At 37.0% G+C, this 27,168-nt stretch overlaps 1 long non-coding RNA gene across 2 annotated transcripts; it reads left to right on the forward strand.

The window, feature by feature from the left end:
- The first annotated feature begins 196 nt into the window (after window positions 1–196).
- LOC131833835 (uncharacterized) lies at window positions 197–25,698 on the forward strand. 2 transcript variants are annotated; one of them, XR_009354658.1, is made up of 5 exons: window positions 197–627; window positions 1,281–1,354; window positions 15,998–16,089; window positions 18,747–18,836; window positions 22,485–25,698. It is a non-coding gene; the product is annotated as an uncharacterized LOC131833835 (long non-coding RNA). The 2 variants fall into 2 exon arrangements; XR_009354657.1 differs by lacking the exons at window positions 15,998–16,089; window positions 22,485–25,698 and having other exon boundaries at window positions 18,747–22,478.
- The last annotated feature ends 1,470 nt before the right edge of the window (window positions 25,699–27,168 follow it).

Below are 27,168 nucleotides of genomic sequence, written 5' to 3' on the forward strand. Positions count from 1 at the left end.
CGCGATGCGTTCTCTCCTGTCCCGCCCCTTCCACACTGTAGCGGGGCACCACGGGAATTGTAGTTCTCTGCGGGTACCATCAACCTGAGTTCCTCTCTGACTCGGCGCCTTGGGGATTGGAAGAACTACTTATCCTAGCATGCATCGCGTGGCAATGGGTCGGGCTCCTTTTTTTTTTTTTTTTTTTTGGAAAACACTAGCGTGCGGTTGGGGGTTGTGATGTTTCTCGCTTCTTGTTTCTCCCGGGAAGTTGGTTTATGTTTGGCTACCGGAATTTTGCAGAGTTGGCATTCCAGACGAAGGGGTCACTCAGCTCCTGTGGCGAAGGGCAAAATGCGCCGAGCGGGGCCTAGGAGGGAGGGGACGGGAGTGAAGGTGTTGGGGTAAAAAAAGTTTCGGAGCCGTTTTCCTATCTGTGGAAAAAGAATTTTTGGTGTGGCCATGCTGTTGTGGGAAACCCAAACCAAGTGCAACTCAGTAGAGCTAGCGCTCCTCGGGCCCTGGAGGTCTTGCAGGTTCTGCTGCTAACAAGGCCGTTGGATACTAGTTACATTCATTGGCGCACCAGCTTGTTTAGGAGCTCCTGCTTAGGCAAAAACGCCCATCCGGAACCTGACCGTGACCCAAGTGAGGCCGTTTTTTAAATCCTTGCACGTTGCGGCGAGGATCAGGTTTTATTCTTGGGTGCGCAAAGTTGGTCGCTTCCTGAGGTGAAGCTGCTGACTGGTTATAACAGGGCTGCTTTCCGCTTCCACCTCCAACATTTACAATTTCTCCTCTAAGGGACCTGGAGAAGGGCGGAGTCCAATATCCTATAAAAGGGGACGTGGAACCCTACCAATACCAAGTTAGCGCGAGTGCTCGTCAGAAACTTCCTGGCATTCTCTTTACAGAATGAGAGGCAAGAAAGAAACTGCATTTCCTTGGCTGCCTGCCAGTGTGCCTGTGTGCTTGTGCGTGTAGAGTGCGTGTGTGTGCGCGCCTTTGCGTGTGAGTGCGTGCGTGCCGGTGGGCGCGTGCCTGTGGAGGGCGGGGTAGAAGAATGCGAGCGGCTGATATGAAAGCTGCACCTTTGCTGGTTGCAGCGGGTCACTGTTTTTATCAGATGCATCCTGTTTAGTAATCCCATTGTTGAAGCTAAAATACCGAGCTGGTTCTTTTAAAAGTTTAGACTTTCTGAGTGGATTTAGTGATAGATGGGTTTTTTAAAAAAAAAAGCGTAAATGTCATCTGCCCTGAAATTCAAAGGCATCCATTTCTTCTGTGCTTGTCCTTTCTAGGATATGGCAAAGGAAAAAAAAAGAAACATTAAAATGTTACATAAATTGAATGGGCGAAAGAAAGATAATAAATGGTGAGTATTTTGTTACTTTTTTAAGCTGCGCTCTCCAGTAGGGTGTCTGATGGTTATTTCTACTGAAAAACTAAATTGTTAATTTAATTTTAACTAAATTTTAAAAAACGTATTTCAGTTATTGGAAAACCTTTAAGTGTGTTTGGAACAACTTGAATATATGAATATATTTTTTCAATTTAAATTTTGTGAAATATAAATTTAGAATCCCAAGTTGAAATGTGCTGTATGAACTAACAGGATTTCAAAGATTTAGAATTCTCTCTCTCTCTCTCTCTCTTTTTTAAGATTTTATTTATTTATTTGACACACAGAGAGAGAGGTTGCAGGTAGGCAGAGAGGCAGGCAGGAGAAGGGGAAAGCAGGCTCCCCGTTGAGCAGAGAGCCAGATGCAGCCTTGGGCCTCTGGCCTTGGGCCTCAGGCCTCAATTCCAGGGTCCTGAGATCATGATCTGAGCCCAAGGTAGAGGCTTAACCCAGTGAGCCTCCCAGGCACCCAGGATTTCAAAGACTTAGTACCAGAAATTTTTCAAAAGGTATATTGAATGGCTCATTAATAATTTTTATATCGATTACATATTGAAATAATATTTTGAGCTGGTTTAAATGAAATATAACATTAAAACATGTCTCTATTGTTTTAAATGTGGCTATGAGAACCTTTAAATGTTTAAACATGTGACTCAGGTGTTTGTAGTAGAAAATGCTGGCTTAATCTATTAAACATAGAATACTGGTATCCGTTGTTTGTGCATATATTTTCTTAAGTGGTTAAAAACGAGAACATATGGACAGGATGGATACACTCCAACTTCAGGGTGGGGTTCATCTCTCAGGAGAGAGGCCGAGGGATAGTATAAGGGAATGGTTTTAAAGGTTGGAGTCTGTTATGTGTGTAAGTTTTTATTTATTAAAAAAAAAATTGAAACAAATGTCATGTTAGGATGTTGGATTTTCACATTTTTTATACTTTTGTTTTAAAAATGATTCATAATATTGTTTGGTCCTTGGTCTTAAAAGTTTATAATCTATCTCATGCAAAATGTGACCAAATTACTTCATGTATATGTGTATGATTTAGCAATGTATCTCTTTCATATGAATTTTACTAAAGTGATGAATTGTGGTTAGGCTTCCTTTACACACAATATGGTATTTTAAGAAGCTCCAATTAAACATTTATTGCATAATGGGATCTTTTCTAGGCCTTGGGGTATAAAAATAATTTTTATAAAAATAAAAATGGCAATTTTGTAGCTCACTGTTTAGTAGTAGAGTAGCTTAACAAGCACACTGTACACACTTATAAATGCCAAAGACTGAATATTTGTGTCCTCCCCAAATTTGTATGTTGAAACCTAATCCTCCAATGTGATGGTATTCTGAGGTAGCATCTTTGGAAGGTGATAGGTCCTGAGGTGGAGGCCTTGTATGGGATTAGTACCTTCATAAAAGAGGATCCTGGAGAGTCCCCCTGCTCCTTTTCCCATGTGAGAACACAAGTGAGAAGATAGCAGTTTATGAACTATAAAGCTGACTCACTAGATAGAGACCTGCTAGTGCCTTGATCTTGAATTTCCCAGTGTCTAGAACTGTGAGAAACTAAGTTTTTGTTGCTTATAAGCCACCCAGTCTGTGGTGTTTGTTATATAAGCCAAATAGACTAAAATACATGCCTCAGTAAAATTAGAGAAAGAGCACAGATTTATGCATAAGAGGTGGTGTTTCACCTCTGGTAAGTAGAAGGCATTCCTGGAGTAGTTGAACTGCAAATTCTCAATGCCTGATAAAAGTTTATCTTCAGTGAATCTGTTGTTCAGACAAAGAAATTTTTGTTACAACCACAGTTCATTATTTCTACAAAACTTCATATTCAGGGCAGGCAAGAATTTCTTCCTTTAAGACAATTCACAACCTATGTTGGAATCAGGCTTTGGGGAGCTTCAAACTTACATAATTTGAGGAGTCTTCTTTAAGAAAAACTATTTAAAATTATAAATACAAAATTAGGCACAAGCGTTTAAAAGGGCCTGTCCAAATGAGGAACTCTGGAGCTTAAATCCATTAGCTTCATGGTAATCCTACTTCAGAGTAGACAGTGTGGATACACAGATCTATGAAACCTAAGTTATAGGGAGGTTATTGATGTCATTAAAATATTTGCTTTCTGAAATGATTATAATATGATTCTTTAAAAAGTGTTTTTCCCTGACTTGCTTCCCTCTGGAACTTTTAACATGATTTTAATTTTTCTGGTTTTACTTTAAAATAAGTAATTAAATAAGTTTATTTAATTTATAAAAATTTACAAATTGACCCATAATCCTAACATGAACATGAGTAATACAAAAGATTCAATATTAAAAAAAGCCTGTTTCCGTTGATCTTCTCAAATGCCTGTCCCTAAAAGCAACCAATGTTAACAATTTCTTGGATTTCCTGTTAGAAAAAAATTGTTTATGTTAGTATATACATCTCTATATATGAATAATTCTATTACACTGTTTTACATTGTGCTTTTTTAACCTAGTTTAAAATAAAACAAGCATACAAAAAGTGCATAAAACATAAGTGTCCAGTTTCAGTAGTTATGGAAAAACAAACATTTATGTAACTGCTACGCAAGTGCAGAAAAAAAAAAATAAACAATACAACCACAATAGAACCTTTTGAGATTTTTGGTTGATACTACATTGAATCCATAGGATCCAACTAGGATCCAAACTAGGAGAGAACAGGTACCTTTACAATACTGAGCCTCCTAATCCATGAACATGATGTATTTTTCAATTCATTCAGATCTTCTGTAATGTCTCTTAACAGAAGTTTGTCATTTTGCAGAAGTTTTGCATATCTTTTATTAGATTTGTTCATACATACTTGATATTTCTGATACTATTATAAATAGCATCTTTTTAATATTTCGTTTTCTTTGTTGCCAATATATAGAAATTAAGCTGATTTTTTCCCCCAAAATAATGTTTAAATTCAGTAACTTCCCTATCATAAAATTTCCTACTCACAGTAATTTATTTCTGTATTCATTTGGATTGTCAAAGCACCCAATCACATCACTTGAAAATATTGAGTTTTGTTCCTTTATTCCTAATTTATTTACTTTTCCTTCTAACTCTGCTATATGGCTAGTACTCCAGATCAGTGTTGGAAAAGAAGTAGTATTAGCAGGCTTACTGTCCTGTTCCCAGTCTCAAAATAAGGACTTTCTATGTTTCACCACTATATGTAGTGTTTATGACAGATATTTTTGTTTCTTATACTGTTTACTTGCTCATAATATCCTCTTGTGTTTTTAATGTATGTCAGATTTGTACTGCTGATTCTCCTTTCATTCTTGATTTCAATTATTCGTACCTTCTCTCTTTTTTAGATCAGACCTCACCAGAGTATTTTATCAATTACATTAAACCTTTTAAAGGACAAATATTAGTTTTATTCTTAGTTTCTATTATATTTTTTCTATTTCTTTTTTTATTATTTCCTTCTTTTTTATTTTGCTGTTTTACTAACTTCTTTACAAAAAAGGGAATTAGAACCTGTATATTTCCTTATGGATACTGTTTTGCCTGCACCCACAAGTCTTAATATGTGTTATTCTTATTATCATTGAGGTCAAAATATTATCTAAATTCCCTCAGGATTATTATTGATGCATAATTATTTAGGTGTCCATTTCTTAATTTTCAAATATATGCAGATGATCTGTTACCCTTATTGATTTCCAACACATTTGCTCTGTTGTTACAGAAATATATATTTAAATCCTTTAAAATTTACTGAGGTTTGCTTTTGAGCGAAGAACATGTTTGATTTTTATTTTAAAGAAAGGGGATACATGTGCGAGCTGAGAAAGGGCCAAAGGGAGAGAGAATCTCAAACAGATTACTGCCAAGCATAGAGCAGGAGGAGGGGCTTGATCTCACGACCCTGACACCATGACCTGAGTCCAGTGCTTAACTGACTGAACCACCCAGGTGCCCCTAACATGGTTGATTTTGAAAAATATTCTATGTTTAAAAACAGTTGATATTCTCCTTTTAGGTTAGTATTCTATTTATGTCTATTGGGTCCTATTAACTGTGCTGTTCACATTTATGTATCTTCACAGACTTTTTGTCTCCATGTTAAGTTAAAATATCCTACACAGGCTTATAAATTTGTTTATTTCTCCTTTTCATTCTGTCCATTTTTGCTTACATACGTTGAGACCATGTTATTTAGTTGACAAATTTAGAATTGTTATATGAACCGGGAACTGAATATTTCAGCGTTCTGAAATGACCTTCTTTATCTCTGTAATGGTTTTAGCCTTAAATTCTATTTTGTCTGGCTGGTATTAATATAGTTACACCACCTGCTTTTTACTTAGTGTTTGCATGATATTCAGCTGGCCCTTAAACAATTGTGGGCTTTAGGCGTACCATACCCCCCATGCAGTCAAAAAGCCAGGTATAACTTTTGACTCCCCCAAAACTTTACGTTATCAGTAACATAAACAACTGATTAATGCATATTTTGTATGTTATATATGCTATACAGGGTATTCTTACAGTAGAGTAAACTGAAGAAAAAAATGTTATTAAGAAAATTATAAAGAAGAAAAAAATACATTTACAGTACTGTACTGTAAAAAAAAGTCTCCATATAATTGGACCTGTGAAGTTCAAACCCATGTTGTTCAAGGATCAACCAAATTTTTCCCTCTTTTTACTCTCAGCCTTTCTGTATTTTGATAACTTAAAAGTGTCTGTAGGACACATGATTTTGCATTTAAAAAAATCTAGTCTAGTAATCTTTGTGTCTTAACTAGGACATTTTGTCTATTTCTAGTTATGAATTACTAATATACTTGGGTTTAAACCTACTATTCATAATCTTTTGTGCTTTCTATTTTTTGTACCTACACTGTTTGTTTTATTTTCCTTTTAGGGCATTTTAAAATAGTTCAGTTTCCTTGAAATTAGTTTGGAAGTTATAAATTCTTTTTCTATTCTTCTGATCCTAAAATGTATAACATACATCCTTACTTTTTTAAAGTCCAATATTAATCTTTACTTTGCTGTTCTTTAATTAATTAATTAGTCTTTACTTTTCTTTCCACAAAGTACAAGATTCTTTTGAGGGTGATGTCTTCCCCCAGCTTCTTTTAAGTTTTTCTCTTGGATTTTCTGTGGTTTCACTTCAGTAATATACTTTTTATTTTAAAGAATCCTGTTGTACTTCACTAGGCTTCTCAAATTATAGATGAATATTTTAATCACTTTTCAGAAATTCTCAGCCATTATCTCTTCACACATAATTTCTGCTCTCATGGCATTTCTGGAAATCCAATATATATTAAGCCATCCCACTGTATCCTCTATGTCTCTTGCTTTGTCTTCAATATTTTTTATTTTACTTTTCCTTCCCTCATTGGGGACTGTTTCTTTTAGCCTACCTTCCAGTTATTCATTCTCTTTAGGTATGCCAAATCTGCTCTAGGATTCACCCATAATTTTTATACTTTTAGTTATCCTCTTCATTTTATAATTTATCTTTGATTAAAATGTATCACTTTCTGTAGTTTCTAGTTCCTTGACAGAATTTATAAGCCTGACTTTTACTTCCATGACCATAGCAAACAGAGTGGTTTTTAGATTATGTTTGTCTTTTGTCTGGTGTTTCTACTGGTGTTGGCTCATACTCGATTCTTCTTGCATTGTATTATCTTTGATTGTTTGCTCTGGATGTTATTTTAAAAATTAATGATAGAAATAATATGAAGCATTGGATACTGTTAGGTCCCTCCAGAGAAGAGTTTCATTTCCTTCTCTCATCTCCATAAAAAGGGTGCCAGTAGTCCCAAATCAATGCTGGAGGATTTCTGATCCAACCAAATGATTCCAGTCCATATCCTCACTTTTGGGCTGTTTCTTAGGGTCCTGTCGCAGGGTGGGAGTGTTTCACTAGGGTTAATACATCCTGGACTCCAGCCCTATGTCCAACTGACTGCCAAATGCTCAGTTTTTCCTCTCACCTTTGTTAAGTTGCCTGGTTATAACTAATACTGTTTATGTTAAAATAACATTCACATTCTGATACTGTCTGGAGTGTAGTATTTTGGTTGTCATATCTCTGCTTCTTCCACTGTGATTTTGCTCTCATCAGAATGTGAAGCATATAAAAATCAATGTAGTACCCAGAAAATGCTGGAGCTTGCTCTGAGTAGAAAACTATCTGTGGCTGATCACCAAGATGCAATGATATTAACCATCAAAAAGAATCTGAACATAGCTTTAAATCCCCAGGATCAGAAAAGCATTCTTGGGACATCCCCTCATCCATAATCCAATAAGATCCTCTCAAATGTTCCTGTACAATGTTTTAGTTGTGTGGGTTCAGGAAGAATAGTTCACTAAAAATTCTCTTTTAAACATAGCAGAAGAAAGTGCTGCTTCTCTCTGAGCTGCTTCCATTAAATTTTTTTTTCTTCATTGTATGCCTCAGATGTTTTTTCATTAAAACTACTTTGTTGCATTACTTCTGTATATAATCTTAATGTCATAGCAGATGTGAGCATCTAAATAATCAGCTCAATTTGGCTACTGACAACTATAAAATTTTGTTCATTATCTGAAGCCAGTAATCTTTCAGAGAATTTCTTCATATCTTTAGGAAACGTGGGAGAAAAATTAAGTATATTAGCATTCTGTAAGAACACAGGGTCTGCTTAGTCCTAAACTTTTTCATTCATTTTCCATTGACTGAGAGCAAAAAGGAGAATGGAAATAAATTCAAAGAAACTGTATCTTCAGCAAGCAGTTGACTAAGAAAATCCTCCAAACTCCAAAATCACATGTGAGTGCTACAGTAGGCAACTGAGACCAGAAGCACTCGGCAGGAAGCCCATACTGGAAATCAAGAGAACATTTTGAGAAAGAATGGAGACTGCACAGAGTCCAAACACTGACAAGGGAGAGAGAGAGGATAGAAAGTAACTAATCAGAGATAGCAGACCTTAGAATGCACCAGTAAAGTAACTTTCTAAAAGAAATAGTATCCTTGAAGGCAAATTGTGTCTCCCTGTGGCCTGTGCATAAATCAGGAAGTCCAGGATGCTGTGTATAATCTCTTCAGAACTAGGTTAGGTAATGAGAAGCAGAGTAAGTGTGGCTTCATAGAGTTGCCATATTTTAAAGAAGTAATCTTTTGCTATAGCAACAGAGGAGAACCCATGAGAGATGAATTCTGTAAAGCTACCCTGGCCTTTCTACTCCTGATCCTAGTCCAGGAAAATTGAACTCATTCAAATATGAAGATTATGAAAGTCATATGTACAACGTCCACTCAAAAATACAGTGAGAAAACTGAAATTGGGTAGATAATATTCGTATGGAAGATGAAAAAAAATTTTTTTAAAGATTCCATTCATTTATTTGAAGAGATCATAAGTAGGCAGAGAGGCAGGCAGAGAGAGAGAGGAGGAAGCACATTCTGCTGAGCAGAGAGCCCGATGCCGAGCTTGATCCCTTGGATCATGACCCGAGCTGAAGGCAGAGACTTTAACTCACTGAGCCACCCAGGCACTCCTGGAAGATAAAAATTTAACAAAAAATTGTTATTATAAATGAAACTTGTGATTCTGCATCCCAACATGAATTTGAGAAACTTAACTGAAGCAATCATCCCATGAATTAAAAATCAAAAAAGTAATATAAGAGGTAGCAGGGAGCCAGAAAACAAGTTATTAATGTTTACCTTTCATAAGAATGCAATCAGAGAATTGATGATTGTGACATTTTAGGAATGCACAGTAAAGAATTAACCTTACCCAAAGAGAGGTCTGGTCTTTGCCTTCACGTTCTAGGAGGTGATCTCCAAAAGGGTGGCTTTATTTACTTGGAGGCTTTGGGCCACACTGGACAGTCTAACAATGTGATTTATGATGGGGGCATTGGACCACATGGATTCATCTCTACTCACAGAGGGGTTGGGTGCTAAAACTGCCAGAAGGGCAGCCAACCATGCCTACGTAGTTGGGTCCCAATAAAAACTCTGGAAACCAAGGCTCAGATAAGCTTCCCTCCTTAGCAGTGTTTCTTGTGTATTGTTGCACATAAGTTCTGGGATGGTAACAATGTCCACAACTGGACAAGGACATGACAACTGGAAGCTCCGTGTATGGAACTTTCCCGGACTCTACCCTGTGCACCAATTCCCTTGGCTGATTTTATCTGTATTCTTTTGCTATAACCATAACTGTGAGTATAACAGCTTTCAGTGAACCCTTTGAGTAAATTATTAAATCTAAGGGTGATCCTGGGAACCTTTAAACTGTGAATTTGGTGTCAAAGTGAGGTTGATCTCATAAGGACTGCTTCCCTAATTTTGCAGGAAAGCTTTGAAGTTTGGCCATAAAACACATTAGATATTGTAAGTCATGCCTAGCGATGGGGTATATTTTATGTTTATACAGAAAAACCCTGTTGGAGTGCCTGGATGGATCAGTCAGTTTAGCATCTGCCTTCGGCTCAGGTAATGATCCCAGGGTCCTGGGATCGAGTCCTGCATTGGCCTCCCTGCTCAGTGGGGAGTCTTCTTCTCCCTCTCCTGGTCATCCTGCTTGTGCTCTCTCTCTCTCTGTCAAGTGAATAAATAAAATCATAAAAATAAAAAAAGCCCCTGATGGGTTTATATGTGGACTATTTGTGTACCTCTGTGAATTTCTGCTTGTAATACCTATAGTTCTTGCTCCATTTATTTTAATCCTATGTTATATTTAATTTAGGTAATATATTTGGTCCATAGAAAAGCCTCTTTTCCTGTTTTAAAAAAATGAAGGCAAATTGATACTATTTTGATAAGGTGAAAGACAAAATAATTATGTCTGTTTTTGCCATTAGTATGTAAAATATACAATTCAGAACAACTAGAGAAAGTTATTCCTATACCTAGCAACAGTGATTTCGGGATATGGACATAATGAGAAAGTAACATTCTTCAGGTTTTTCTCCTATTCTTACCCTGTGTTCTCTCACTTTAGCCACTTTCAGTATCTTCAGTTCCCTTGAAAACTTCCCTTCTCACCTGCTAAGCAAAAATCAACCCTATTTCCATCTAATCTTAGTTGACTGCAGAGTCCTTCCCCCAGAGTGCTTCACTGTAGGTCCTTCTTCTGCCCATCTCTAGTTAATACTGAATTGTCAGTACTTTATCTGACTGCCCATCCCACCATCTCCCCTCTTATTTTAACCCAAAGACCAGTCTGCTATTTTACAAAGAAAAATGATGCTGTCAGAAATTCCCTAGTTATCTTGTGCCTACCAACAAAACAATCTGCATTCTCAACAAAACTCACAAAGACTTCTTTGTTTTATTTTATTTTGTTTACTTTATTACCTCTTGTCTCCCAAATTTTTTTGTTCCATTAATTATCTTTCCCTCCTTCCTATATCTTCAGCCTCTTTCTACAAGCTGCAAGTTTCTCCCTTATTAAAACAAACAACCTCATACAAGACAATACCCTCCTTTAACTCTAGATACTTATCTAAGCACTGATTTCCTTAATAGTCAAGCTCCTTAAAGAGTGGTGTATGTACACTTACTATATCCACATCTTTGCCTTCGATCACTTCCCATGCTTCAAACTCTTCTCCCCACCCCCATTATTTCCCATGTCCTACAGCATAAAGTCTAAACCCTTTATATACTCACCCCTGTCTCTGTAGCTTCTTTGATACCATTTCTCATATTACACAATGTTTCTATATTGGCCAGCCACCCAGAACAAATCATACTGTTTAAAGCATCTGTGCTGTTCACCTACCATATCCATCTTATGTCTGAAACCATCCTTTTAGAATTTGAGGGACCTAAGAAAACAGTGCTAGGGCTCCTCACTATGAAACCCTGCTGGGAATTATATTGCCATTGCGTTGAATCTACAAATCAATTTGGATTTTTTTAAGGTTTTATTTATTTATTTGACAGAGAGACCACAAGTAGGCAGAGAGGCAGGTAGAGAGAGAGAGAGAGGAGAAAGCAGGCTCCCTACCAATCAGAGAGCTTGATGCAGGACTCAATCCCAGGACCCTGAGATCATGACCTGAGCCGAAGGCAGAGGTTTAACCCACTGAGCCACCAAGGCGCCCTCAATTTGGATTTTTAAACAATATTTAAAATTTTACTTTATACATTACATGTTAGATTTGTTTCTAGTTCTTTTACTTATTTTTTTCCAACATTAAACTCATCTTGTATTTGTGGAAGAATGCCAAATTGATCAGGACATGGTCCTTTTTATGTGTTGCTAGATTTAATTTGTCAGTATTTTGTTTAGGATTGCTGCCTGTATATTCGTGAGATACTGACCTATAATTTACTTTTCTTGGAAAGCCCTTATCAAGTACTGTTACCAATAGAGTTGCCAGATTTAGCAAATAAAATATGGGGCATTCAGTTAAATTCGAATTTCAAATAAAAAATATATATTTTTTTAGTTTGTGTATATCCTGTGCAATATTTTACACTAAAACATCATTCAGGGCGCCTGGGTGGCTCAGTTGGTTGGACAACTGCCTTAGCTCAGGTCATGATTCTGGAGTCCTGGGATCGAGTCCCACATCGGGCTCCCAGCTCCATGGGGAGTCTGCTTCTCCCTCTGACCTCCTCGCTCATGTTCTCTCTCACTGTCTCTCTCTCAAATAAATAGATAAAATCTTAAAAAAAAATAAAAATAAAACATCATTCATTGTTTATCTGAAATTTGGATTAACTGGGGAGCCCTAGCTATCAAGGTTTTGTTTACTTCACAAGTTCAAAAATGTTTCCTCTTTTTGTATTCTTTGGAGGAATTTGTGAACTTCCTAAATGCCTGATAAACTTTACTGGTAAAACAATATGTGCCAGGAGTTTTCTTCATGGGAAGGTTAAATACAGACTAAGGTTATTTAATAGATAGACATTTGGATATTCTATTTCTTCTCCTGTCAGTTTTGTTAGGATGTTTACAAAGAATGTGTCCATTTCATATAAATTTTCAAGTTGATTGGCCATGCAGTTTCTCCTTCTTTCTTCTTCTTTTTTTTTTTTTTTTTTTTTAAGATTTTACTTATTTATTTTACAGAGAGAGAGAGCATGAGCAGGGAGTTGGGGGAGCAAGGGGAGAGAGAGGGATAGGGAGGCTCCCCACAGAGCAGGGAGGCTGATGCAGGACTCCATCCTAGGAACCCGGGATCATGACCTGAGTGCAAGGCAGATGCTTAATGGATTCACGTGCCCTGGCCATCTGTTTCTTATATTTTAATATGTAGGATCATTATAATCTCTTGATAAGGCAATTCTTATGTTCTTTTTACTTCTAGTAATATTAACACAAATTTGACTTTTGGCATTTGAGTAGCTATACTAGATTTCTTTGGTTAATGTTTTTATGATATATCTTTTTCCATCCTTTTACTTTCATTTTTTATGCGCCATACTTACGGTGTCTGTTTAAGCTATATGATTAGGTTTTGCTTTTGTAATCAGTCTGACAATCTTTGTGTTGTAACTGAAACATTTAGTACATTTCCTAAGTGTTTCTGAATTTAAAACTACCATCTTATCTTTATTTATATTTGTTCCATCTGTTCTATGCTACCATTCTTCTTTCTTGCCTTTTTCTAACCAATTTAATATTTATAATTCCATTCCCCCCCCCATTAGCTTATTATAGCTTTTAAAATGAAGTTGTTTTATTTTGAGGTAATTTTAGATTGTGGTACAGTTGTAAGATCTATCACAGAGAGATTCTGTGTACCCTTTACCCAGTTTCCTCTTGCAAAACTGTAGTACAACCTTGCCACTGGAATTGACATTGTTACAGTCAGATTCAGAATGTTTCCATCACCATTACCACAGGAATCTCTCATCTTGTCCTTTATAGCCACATACTTCTTGACTCCTGGCAACCATCAAGCTTTTCCCCATTTCTATAATTTTATCTTTTCAAAACAAAATATACAAAAATACATGGAAGTATACAGATGTGACACTTGGAATTTTTTTTTTTTTAAGATTTTATTTATTTGACAGATCACAAGTAGGCAGAGAGGCAGACAGAGAGAGAGGGGGAAGCAGGCTCCTTGCTGAGCAGAGAGCCCGATCCCAGGTCCCTGTGATCATGACCTGAGCCGAAGGCAGAGGCCCAACCCACTGAGCCACCCAGGTGCCCCTGAATTTTTTTTTTTTAATTCAACACGATACTCTGGAAATTCATTCAGGTTGTTGCATATATCAATAATTTGTTCCCCTTTTTTGCTGAGTACTATAGTATGGATGTAGAACAGTTTGTTTAGCCCTTCACCAGATGAGGGACCTCTGGGTTCTTTATAGTTTGGGGCTATTATAAATAAAGCTGCTATAAACGTTTGTGTATAGGTTTTTCGTGAACACAAGTCATTTTTCTGGGCCAAAGTTATTTCTGTGTAATAGGCCGTATCTAGTTTCATATTTAGGTTTTTAACAACTACAGCTGTTTTTCAGAGTGGCTGTACGATTTTACATTGTCACCAACAATGTGTGAGTGATCCAGCTTCTCCATATTCTTATGAACATTGGGTGTTTTCACAATTTTTATATTAGCCATTCTGATAGGTGTGTAGTGTGATCTGTCATTATGGTTTTAATTTGCATTTCCCTAATGGCTAATCATATTGAACATCTCTTTTCATTTGCTTGTACACCATCCGAATACCTGCTTTGATGAGTTTCTGTTCATCTCTTTCATTTTCTACCTGGATTTTTTTTAAAAAAATGGTGGGGTTTGAGAGGTCTTTATGTAATATAGATATTAGTCTTTTGTCAGATACATGGTTTGCAGATATTTTCTCCCAGTGTGTAACTTGCCTTTCATCCTGTCTTTATGTTCTCCACTTAGTAAATTTTTTAGTTTTGATGAGGTTCAGTTGATCTTTTTTTTTTTAAAGATTTTATTTATTTATTTGGCAGACAGAGATCACAAGTAGACAGAGAGGCAGCCAGAGAGAGAGGAAGAAGCAGGTTCCCTGCCGAGCAGAGAGCCTGATACAGGGCTGGATTCCAGGACCCTGGGATTATGACCTCAGCCAAAGGCAGAGGCTTTGAACCACTGAGCCACCCAGGCGCCTGATCAGGTTATCCTTTAATGGATTGTGCTTTTGGTGTTAACTCTAAGAACATTTACCTTTAGATCCCAAAGATTTTCTTGTGCCTTTTTTTTTTTTCTTAAGTTTTATGGTTTCACATTTTACATTTAATTCTGTTATCCAAAATGAATTAATTTTTCTGTAAGGGTGTAAGGTGGGGCACTTAGGTTGAAGTTCATTCTTTTTCTTAAACCTATATGGGTGTCTTTTATCAGTTGTGCAAATTCTTGACTACTATGTCTTTAGATGTACCTTTCCCCCATTTTCTGTCTTCACCTTCCAAGACTAGAGTTATATGAATGTTAGCTTTTTCACTTTGTTACATTTATCTCTCATGCTCTTTTCTGTTTTACATTTTCCCTTGTTTCTCTCTGTGCTCCCAACTGGTTATTTTCTTATCTTCCTTTTCTCATACTGGCAACTCTGTTCACTCCCCCCCCCCCTTTTTTTAATGCTCATTATATTTTCTTGTATTCATACTGTATCTTTGGGATTATTTTCCTTCTTCTTATGGTAGATACTTTAGAAGTCCATTTAGAGCTAGTCTACTGATTCCACAATTTTCTTTAACCTTAAAATACTTTTATTTGCCCTTATCTTGAAACTTAAGTTGCTGGTTGTGCAGTTCTAGGATGACAGTCATTCTCTGAGCACTTGACAGGTGTTAGTTCACTGTCTTCCATTGTTATTATTGAGAACTGCTATCAGTCTTTGTAGGTAAGCTGTCTTTCCTCTCTTGTTTCTTTTCAAAATTGTTAATCTTTGGTATTATACAGTATCTTTTTATTAAACTACTTGAGTTACCTTATGCTTCCTAATTTTAAGTTCATGTCATTTATTGTTTAAAACTTCAGCCACTAAATTAAAATAATACCATTCTGTGATTTACTCTCCCTCCCCTACCCAGGACTAACCATATTGGAATATTGATGAGCACTGTTATATTTTCAAACTTTCTCAGTTTTGTAATTTATATTTTCCTCTCATTCTTCTGTGCTTCATTCTAGGTAATTTCAATAATAACTTCCAGTTTGTTAATTTTGTTTTCAGCTCTCTCTACTCTGTTTAGCCCGATGTGGGAATCAATCCCGGGGTCTGGGGATCATGGCCCAAGCTGAAGGCAGACGCTTAACTAACTGAGCCACCCAGGTGCCTGGGCAGTGACTTTATATTGAAGCTTAAACCAGCCATGATGAAAAAAAAGGTCAGGACATTCTAGACAGAAAGAACAGCTTGTGCATGGGCCTTGAGGCAAAAAATACTTTGATATGTTTGAGGAACTGAAAGATTGTCTATACAACTATAGCATAGTGAGTGAGAGGGAGCGTGGTAGTAGCTGAAGGTAAAGAGATGGGGAGAGGGCCAATCATACAGAACAATGTGTGCAATGATAAGCTGTTAGATTTTCTCTTATGTAAATGATAAGTCATCAAAAGGTTTTATGCTGGGAAGTAATTGATCTGATTTATATTTTGAGAAGATCATTCTTACAATTCCATGGAGGATCGGTTGTTAAGGGCAAGAATTCCTGGAATTGGGAACACTAATTCAGAGTCTGTTGCTATATTCTAGGTAAGAAATTACTTTGTTTGAACTTGAACTTGTGAACTTGTGTGATGATAATAGAGATAGAAATAGAGAGATTCAGAATATATTCTGAAGGGAGAAAAGAGAATGTGTTTTTTTAAATATAGCTGAGCAAGCAACGTGGCTGTGTAGGAGGAGATCATGCATAAATGGTTATGCTACATTACGTCATATCTGAAAGGCCATCATCTCATGACAACTTTCTCAGTGATACAGCCCTCCTGAGCTTCTTTAAATGTAAGTTTTAAAACATCAAAGTTAATATTGAAGGGTAGAGCTCAGGTAGAGAGCTGTGAGGAATACCAGGATCCTTCCTTAGAGGGGAATCCAGAAGGATTAAAACTAGTGTGCCCAAATACCTGCTGCTCTTTTGGGTTTTCTGATGAGTTACTATCTTAAATAATTTACTCCAGAAATAAAATGACTTTGTCTTGGGGTTGCTATGCAAAAGGGAAAAAAATTGTTATTTAAACAGTTATGAATCACTAGCTATGTGTAACAGATTGCCGGTTTAGCAGTATTTTTTTAAATATATTTTTAAACATTTTATTTATTTATTTGACAGAGAGAGACAAAACAAGAGAGGGAACACAGCAGAGGAGTGGGAGAGGGAGAAGCAGGCTTCCCACTGAGCAGGAAGCCTGATGCGGGGCTCGATCCCAGGACTCCGGGATCATGACCTTAGTTGAAGGCAGACGCTTAACGACTGAGCCACCCAGGCACCCCTGTTTAACAGTATTAATAGGAGTTTATTTTTCTGATGTAATAAGAAAGGCTGAAGGAAGATTGCTGTTGGTATCACTTCAGTAGTTCAACAGTGTCAGGGTTGGCATCTATGGTTTTCTTGCCTTTCGTCATACTAATCAGAGTAGCATTCTCATGATTGGTTTGAACCAGCAATATCAATACCCTTTTTGTAATCAAGATATTTTTTTAAAGGAAGATGGAAGAAGAAAATGGTTATTGGGTAGACAATTAACGGATTATCTACAATGGTCTAGATTTAAGAAGAATGATAGAAGAAGGAACAGAACAAGACCACGGTACTTAAAATTCTTGAAACAGACGAAAACGTGACTTTTTGATCATAATGACAGTTTAAAAATAATTCTACCTTCGTAAACCTACAAAGTAATATGTTCAGGTAGTAATTAAATTGACAAATCCACTCAGTGACTATTTAAGCCTAGGACATATATATAGCAGTGTGCTAGGTTCTATGAGAGATATAGAACATGATACCCATTCCCAGTCTTCAGGAAACTTCTAGACAATAATTCTTGGTATTATACTTTCTTACAGGCATTATTTCTTTTGAAGTCAGAACTACTATGTACAAGGAAAATTTTTATCTGATGAAAAAATGAAGAGTAGTAGGCCTTGTAGACTCCCACCTATACCTCTCTGGCTTTTACCACTACAGCATTCGCAGGCAGATTTCTAGCTACCAGTACTTGCACCTCTTTTCTCCCAAGCACGGGAGGCAGCTCTGGCCCTGTGTAGTCAGTGCAATTTACAAATGCCAGAGAATTATTAACTTCCCATCTCAACAGCACTCACCAAAGGACTGATGGGATTTATTATATAGATACCCCAGCCCTCTTGACCCTCAGGTGGTTAACTTTGGGGTATGTGTTTCATATCATCTCCTAAAGTTTTCCCATGGGATTATGCTCCAGTCATTACCAGTGTGGTTGCTGGCTTAATAAGGCACCCTTTATTTATTGCCTTCCCTTCTTTGTCTTACTTTCCCACCTCTTACCGATGTTTCCTGAATCCTCCAGATAAACTACCTGCACTCAAATCCTTGTCTCAGGATTATAGTGGGCATTTCCACCCCGTTATTTCCCCAATACCCACGCCTCAGCTAAAATGCTTAGTTCAATGCATGGGCACATGATTCAAGCCAAGCCAGTTGGAATCCTTCCCAGGGAATTTCGTTCAGTCTGAAACAGGGAGAAAGGAGCTTTCTTCCCCCTTTTCTTTCTTTCTTTTTCTTTTTTTTGTCCTCTCCATCATTGTATTTTCAGAATAGTGCCTGGCATAAGTAGGATCTTGCTAAATATTTGTTGAATATTTAATAAATAAGATTCCTATAACTTCTTTGCTGCCAACTGTATTTATGAGCAGATCTTAATTTTAAGACATATAAAATACTCTTATTATAGTAGATCACAGTGCTACAGCATGGTATAGCAGTTGAGAGCATGGACTCAGAAGCCAGACTACCTGAGATTTAAGCTCTGCCAGTTACCAATTGTTTGACTATGCTAATTATGTCCACTGCCTCCCAGCTCCTTCTACCCTCTCCTCTGTATCATAAAGGTTCTGGAGTCATAAAAATCATTTCCCAGATTCACTTGCCAAGTGGTCACTAGTTCCATTCTGCTAATGGGAGATTAAAAAGAAAGAAGGGGATAGGAGGCATTTTTCCTTTCTTTAGGCTCCAGTGGCCTGGGCACACTGTGCTCCTCTACTCAGGCTCCAGGAGTAGGGGGGAGGGGGGCCTCTGAAGTCTGCTGGCTTCTTTCAAAACAGGTAGCAGTAATAGTTCTAATAATGCAATAGTTAAGTTCCAAAAGCTTCTGATGCACAGTGTTTGTGGGTTTTGGATAACACTGCTTTCTCTTTTGTTCCTCCAGTGCTAGGATGCTGGCTCTGCTTGCAGTTCCCTTTGGATTATACCTTCCTCCTTTTTGCTCCTCCAGATAAGGATTCCCTCAACAATAGAGGTGATACATTATCTCTGAAATACCCAAAGTGGTTTTCTTTTCCTGACTGGACACTGACTAATAATGTGACCTTGAGCAAGTAATTTTTGCATCAGTAACTTCCTCTATAAAATGAAGATAGATGAAAATAGTAATCTGTCTCATTGGCATTATTAAGATTAAATGAGCTAATGTTTTTAGAGTACTTAGAACAGTGCCTGGCACAAAGCAGACACTATGTTTGCTAAGTAAGTGGTATCATGTATCATATTCTGTTGTTAAATACATATGGTGTTAGCCATTAAGTGTATAAAATCTGATGTCCCTCTCCATACATCTGTCACATTCTGTCACCTGCCTCCCCCACCATTTCTTGTCCTTACTGCTTATTGCTATCATTTCCCTGCCTGTGACCTCTATGCCATATCTTCTTTTGCATCTCTTCTGTCATTAAATCAGCATGTATGTTTTTCAGTGTCCTTTTCTCTCGTTTGCTTTAAACACAGACATTTTGGAGGCCCATAGGTTTCAATGTTTTTTTTTTTTTTTTTTTAAAGATTTTATTTATTTATTTGACAGAGAGAAATCACAAGTAGTCGGAGAGGCAGGCAGAGAGAGAGAGAGGGAAGCAGGCTCCCTGCTGAGCAGAGAGCCCGATGCGGGACTCGATCCCAGGACCCTGAGATCATGACCTGAGCCGAAGGCAGCGGCCTAACCCACTGAGCCACCCAGGCGCCCCGGTTTCAATGTTTTTATGAAGTTTTGTATTGTAGGATGTGCAGTGGTGAGAGTGGGTATGCAGGGTAGGAAGCAGCACTGTCAGTGGAAGACTAGCATGAGAACCTGAAGACAAATCCTGAATCTACAGAGTGGGATGTCAGGGACCTTGTATACCAGAAATGTTGAGAAATACAGATTCTTTTGGCTAAATCTTGTCCACAGTAAGATTATTTTACATTTGTATGGAATTCTTTCATTGGTTACAATTTAGGGATTTGAGAACAGTGTTGTTTTTTATTTTATACTCAATAAGGAAAGCCGATTCAGATTTTCGGGTTACAGTTACTCCATTCCCAAGATCCTAGAGACCAAAACCTTCCAGAAAACAAAACAAAACAAAAAATGTGGGAATGAGTTAGACCTAGAATACTGAATAAATTATTCAGTTTACTGAAAAAAGAGAATACTGCGGTGTGTATATAAGTGTTGGATCATTGTTCAGAGACCTGGTCACAGAAATTCCTAGAATGATTGTTGAAGTTCTCCACAAACTAAGATCATGTCAATTTTTACTGTCCTGTACACTTTCAGCTTGTCCTACTAGGCACATGTTATATACAGGTATCCCTCAGTTTCCAAAAAGTTGGTTACACGACTTTGCTTTTAGGAAAGAACTGTATCAGTACCTGTTTTCACTGAGCAAAAGAAACCCAAAGAGGATTTTTGCTTCACAAAAAAAGCCATTACTATACCACAGGCCTTTCATAAAAGTGAAGTGTAACTTGAATTTTCAGAAAGTCAGGGATACTCTTCCCAGTATGCCTTTTCAACTTATGTAAGGTCTTATAGAAATGTTTTACTTTTGGACAATAGGGAAATCTGTACTTCTTTTTCTTTATAAGTCCAACTTTCAACTATGCGTAAGTGCATTTTTTAGCCTAATTAGAATTCTAGGCTTTAAATTTAGATGGGTATTTGTAAAAGTACATCTGAAAATCTCATATTGCTTTTGAATATCTTTCCCTCCCTCCCTCCCTTCTTTCCTTCCTTCCTTTCTTATCTGTCTCTCTGTCTATCTAAAGTAGGCTCCATGCCCAGCATGAAGCTCAGTGTGGGGCTTGAACTCACAACCCAGAGATCAAGACCTGAGCCGAAATCAAGAAATGGACACTTAACTGCCTGAGCTTCCCAGGTGTCCCTCGAATTTTTTTTTTTAAATACAAACTACTAAGCATAATAACAAAATTATTTAGAGGACAAAGTTATGTCACCTTTATATTCATATTAATATTTACATCAGAGTTTGAAATTTTTAGTCATTACCAAAATTAAAACTATCTTTGGCTATATATAAGATCAGTATAGTATTAATATACCACGGATTTACTCTAAGTGGAAACACCTACAAAAAAATTAGATAATTTGAAAAGAATCTACAAAAGGATTATTTTTTTACTGCATGAGAACAATAGATACTCAACCAAATATGGGCCAAGCAATGCGATTACAATTCAAGAGCTGCTTAACTACCATTTCCTAAAATAGAAAAGTCATACTCACTTCCTCTCAAGTGATCCCTATATTTTCATATCGTATTCTGCAGCTCTCACTGCTAAAGTCTAATTTGTTGACCATTTTGATACAGTGCTCTCCAACTGGAAAAATAAGTCACTGGCTTTAGAACATTTCCATTACCTGAAGACTTTCCATCATGCTTCTATACAGTCAGTCCTGCTCCCACCTCTAGCCCTAGAGCAAAACACTTCTGCTTTGAGTCTATATATTTGCTTTTTCTAGAAATGTCATATAGATGGAATCATAAAATATGTTGTCTTCTGTGTCTGGCTTCTTTTACTTAGCATGCTTTTAAGGTTCATCTGTATTATAGCTTGTGTTAGTGTTCATTTCTTTTTTTCTCCCTACACTCCTTTTTATTAATAGATGGTATTCTAATATATGGATATATCCACATTTTTGTTTATTGATTCATCAGCCAGTGGACATTTAGTTTGTTTCTAGTTTTTGGATATTAGAAATAAAACTCCTGTAAAACCTCACATACAAGTTTTTTGGTTTTTTTTGTTTTATGCTTTTTTGTGGATATAGGTATTCATCTCTCTTGGGAAGATGCCTAGGGGTAGAATTGCTGGGTAAATACATGTTTCAATTTTTTAAAAAAAGATTTTATTTATTTGACAGACAGAGATCACAAGTAGGCAGAGAGGCAGGGGGGAAGCAAGCTCCCTGCTGAGCAGAGAGCCCAATTTGGGGCTTGATCCTAGGATCCTGAGATCATGACCTGAGCCAAAGGCAGAGGCTTAACCCACTGAGTCATATAGGCACCCCTATATGTTTCAGTTTTAGAAACTGCCAAACTATTTTATATAGTGACTTTACTATTTTATATTCCCATCAGTAATGAATGAATGTTCCACTTTTTCCACATCTTCAACACTTGCTATTTTCTTTTTAAATTATAGCCATCCTAATGAGTATGAAATGGTAATCTTATTGTGGTTTTAGTTTGCATTTTCTTAATGATTAATGATGTTAAATATATTTCATATGCTTAGTAGCCATTCATCATTGAGTTTTTTATCATAGACTAATTTAAGAACTGGTAGCCTATGTGCAGAAGGGTGAGTTTTTGCACACACACACACACATACATATCTCATATGTAGGTATATATATAAACATACCTATAAAACTAGCACCCCAAAATATAGCATGCAAGGCATACAGTTTAATACATATTATTAACTTTTATCACTTTCTGAACAATGAACTTTCTGAACAATCACTTTCTTACCATTTGCTGTTGTTATATATTCTACTTATACATTATAAAAACCCACAAGACAGTATTATTATTGTAATTTTAAACAAATAATAGTCATTTTAAATGTACATAATTACCCTGGCTTTTAATCATTTTTCCTTCTGCAGATTTAGGATCATTTTCCTTTATCAGGACTGCCGACCATGACTTCATTCAGCTTTTGTTTGTCCAAAAACATCTTTATTTTACCTTGATCCTGAAAGCTTTTCCCCTGGATATAAAACTCAAGGTTAGCAGTTTTGTTTTTGTTTTTTCTTTAGCAATTTAAAGATGTCATTCTTGGGATGCCTGGGTGGCTCAGTGGGTTAAGGCCTCTGCCTTCAGCTTGGGTCATAATCCCAGAGTCCTGGGATCCAGCCCTGCATGGACTTTCTGCTCAGCAGGGAGCCTGCTTCCAACTCTCTCTGCCTGTTGAATAAATAAATAAAATCTTAAAAAAAAAAAAAAAGATGTCATTCTTTGGCCTTCTGGATTTCATATTTCTATTGAAGGGTCAGCATTCACTTACTGCTTTTTAAAATTTACCATGTCTTTTTTCTCTGGTCCTTTTATGATTTTCTTTATCTTTAGTTTTCAAATTTTTGTATTATGACGTGTTCCAGATGATATATTATACCAGAGAGGACTTGACCTTTCCTCTATTAGGCAGAATCAACCCCTTTTTAATAGGTAGAAGGATAAGGACTTATCTTAATCCAATGAAGGAATGAGCTGTCTGTATACAGGCTGGGCTGTAAAATTTCAGTAAGACCCAGTTCACCTCTAGCTCATTCCTGTTCTTCAGAGACTGTTTGATGGGTTTTTGATTGAGGGCTTGATGGTCTGTCTCTGTCTCCTTAGACCAGAAAGATTATAGAAGATTCATTTCAGCGTTTTGATCGTTTTGAGCTCGTTTCTCTACATCTCCATCTACATAGCTTCAAAAAATGGGAAATATCTTCAGGAAGCGATCAGTCTTGTTTGTGACAGACCCTCTCCCTCCAGCCAGACTTTGTCCACTAAGCACCATGAAACCCTGGGAGATTTCACTTTGTGTTTAGACTTTTCTGGCACAATTTTCTATCCTTTTATACCACCTCAGAATTCAGTCCATGTAGGTGGAAAATAGATCATTATGTATATCTAGGGGTCCCCTAGTTTCCAACTGGTTGTTTTAACCCCGCGCAATTACCAAAAGCTTGCTGATTCTCTTTCCCTTAGTGAAGGTCCTTTTACCTGGGACAAAACTGATCCTCCATTCCTCACCTAAAATCTATAAATTCTTCTCAAATATCATCAGCACACCTAGGGTAGACAGCACACCTGTCCAGAATTTCAGTTTGAATTATTTTGATTGCTTTAATAGATCTATAGTGTATTTAAAAACATGATTTTTGCAGTTTGTCATTTTCTTAATCCTGATTGTGGCAGTGGAGGCTTTTAAAAAGTAAATAACTTTTTGGTGGACATTTAGTTCAAATTGAGTCACAAAAATAGTTTTTTTGAAGAAAAACAGAATAACTTTTTCTTACTATTTTTCATTGAAATTGCTAGCAGTAGAATGAAAGGTTTTTGTTTTTTCTTAATCTGCATTTTCATTTCTTCAGAAACATATTGTTGAGGGGTGCCTGGGTGGCTCAGTCGGTTAAGTATCTGCCTTTGGTTCAGGTCATGATCCTAGGATCCTGGGATCCAGCCCCTCATCCAGCTTCCTGCACAAGGAGCCTACTTCTCCCCTCCCTGCCAATCCCCCTGCATGTGCCCTCGCTCTCTCTCTCTGTCAAATGAATAAAATCCTAAAAAAGAAAAGAAATGTACTGTTGAACTATATCACTAATTATATCACTAAGTACAATACTACTACACCACATTGAATCTCTGGAGTTAGTATGTAGTTAGGCCTCAGAACCAGTGGTCTCCCCACAGGTGGATGTGCCTATTTGATAATGCTCTAGTATGGTTATCCTTCCCCTCCTACGCCTTTAAAAACAACCTAAAAATATTAAATCTCAATATAAGACTAATATTTGAGAAACTAATATGTGTGCAGGGTAGTGGTTTTCAGTTTTTAATTTATTTTTTTACAGATTTTATTTATTTGACAGATAGAGATCACAAGTAGGCAGAGAGGCAGGCAGAGACAGGAAGGGAAGCAGGCTTCCTGCTGAGCAGAGAGCCCAATGTGGAGCTTGATCCCGGGACCCTGAGATCATGACCTGAGCCGAAGGCGGAAGCTTTAACCCACTGAGTCACCCAGGTGCCCCGGTTTTCAGTTTTTTACACTAACTAGGCAACTTGAAAGAAAAAGAATGATCTTATATGTACCTAATCTTATGTAGAGTATCTGAGCTAACTATAGGAGTTAATCAAGAAATTAAAAAAAAATTACTGAGTTTATTATTTATTGCTTTGTGTGTGTGTGGGGGGGGTAGCTTACCAAAAAAAGGATATATAATATACTCTTTCATCAGGATTTTCCAATGTGGTTTGATGATCAGATTACGAAAAGTCCAAATTTTTAGGATAACTGAATGAAAAAAATAATAAGAATTGCATTAGTTGATACAACTAAGATCATTTCTATCCAATCCTGCCAGATTGACATTATAGATAAATTCCAGTTTATCTGCAGAATAACTATTCATACATGTAGGATGAGGACCTACTTTGGAAACAACTTCAGTCCTAACCCAGAATTAGCTTATTGCTAAATATTTGCATTGCTACAATTTGTGAGAAGCTGAATTTAGGCAAAGTTTGACAAATCAAATTTTATTTTGATATCATCTAGGGGGAATCCCCTGATTAAATCGTTTTATTAGAAGACTAAGAAGATTGAGTAATATTGTGTAATCTAAAGTTTGGTCTATATAATTTATTACATGTGAACAGCTATAAACTCTTACTTCAACAAATACTATTTGAAACAAGTAGGCTCACAACTAATTGGTATTCTTAAAACCAAAGGATTTCCTAGATCTTGAATTACTTATCTTTTAAAATTTTAATTATAATCTCTTGACCACCTAACAATAGCAAAAGTTAACATTTATTTTCTCACATTATGAACAAATATTCACAGAATTATAAAATCATACAGTTTAAGAGCTGAATGTTACCTTAGAGATTGTCCCCCAAATCTCATTTTATAGTTTGTCAGTCAAAAGCCTAGAAATAGGGGTGCCTGGGTGGCTCAGTGGGTTAAAGCCTCTGCCTTTGGCTCAGGTCATGATCTCAGGGTCCTGGGATCGAGCCCCGCATCGGGCTCTCCACTCAGTGAGCCTGCTTCCTTCTCTCTCTCTGCCTGCCTCTCTGCCTGCTTGTGATCTCTGTCAAATAAATAAATAAAATTAAAAAAAAAAAAAGCCTAGAAATAAATATTAAGTGTACTGTTCAAAACCACAAGCCCTTGCTGGATTATAATTTATATATTCTTTTCTTTTTTAAAGACTAATTTATTTATTTTAGAGAGAGTGTGAAGGAGTAGGGGGAGGGACAGAGGGAGAGAATCCTCAAGTGGACTCCCCAAGTGCAGGGCCAAACACAGGGCTGGATCCCTGAGATCATGATTAGAGCCAAAACTAAGAAGTCTGATGTTCAACAGATTGGGCCACCCAGGTGCCCCTCAATTTATACATTCTTTATGAAGAACATAAACACTTTCTTTTTCATCATCTTTTAGGAAGATACATCGTACTAGTAATAAATTTGGATAATCATTTTTAGAATATATGAAATTGATGTGTTCCTGAAAAGGTTAAGTTTTAGAAAACAATCTTATTTTCCCATTTAAAACCATAACAATAGTAGACACAAGAGAAACAGCTTTAGGGATACCTGGGTGGCTCAGTCAGTTGAGCATCCATCTCTTGAGCATTTGATGCTTGATTTTGGCTCAGGTCTTGATCTCAGGGTCTTTGGGATTGGCACTCGGGCCCAGGACCGTGCTCAGCAGAGAATGTGCTTGAGGATTCTCTCTCTCTTCCTTTCCCTCTACCCCCCCCCCCAACGTCTCTTTCTCAAATAAATAAATAATGTGGTGGTTTTTTTTTTTTAAAGAGAAAGTTTTATAGGACATTTTAGTTTTCTGATAAGCTTATAACAGTATGCCAGGTAATTTATAATAGTGAACCAAACCTCTTCTGTATTTAACCCATCTTTACAGAACCAGATTTGGTACTAGATTTTTTATGTGTGCTACCAGATTCTGCGTATGGTTTTTATTCCCAAAAGGAAAAAACGTGGTACTATAACCAACAATTGCCTAGATCTCATTTAAATTTTATCACTTCACTGTGCTTTTTTTTTTTTAAGATTTTATTTTATTTATTTGACAGACAGAGATCACAAGTAGGCAGAGAAACAGGCAGAGAGAGGAGGAAGCCATGTGGGGCTCCATGCGGGGCTTGATCCCAGGACCCTGGGATCATGACTTGAGCCGAGGGCAGAGGCTTTAACCCACTAAGCTACCCAGGCGCCCCTTCACTGTGCTTTTTGATGTTACTTCTAGGCCAGGAATTACAGCCTAAGAGTGAAGTCTTAGCATCCATGGTAAAAGCAGATTAAATACAGAAATGTATTCCTATTCACTGTGATGCAGTAAAGAATGGAAATTGAAATGGAAAGGGTTGGTTTCTTCTGAGGGCTATGAGGGAAGATTCCAGGCCTCTCTCCTTACCCTGTAGATGGCTGACTTCTTTGTGTGTCTTTTCATTGTCTAACCTCTGTGCCTTTCTCTGTGTCCAAATTCCCCTATTAATTTTGTAAGGACACCAATCATTGGATTGGGGGCCTACCCAACTCCATATGAGC

Source organism: Mustela lutreola, chromosome 1, assembly GCF_030435805.1.
Source record: "Mustela lutreola isolate mMusLut2 chromosome 1, mMusLut2.pri, whole genome shotgun sequence".
Taxonomy (NCBI): Eukaryota; Metazoa; Chordata; class Mammalia; order Carnivora; family Mustelidae; genus Mustela; species Mustela lutreola.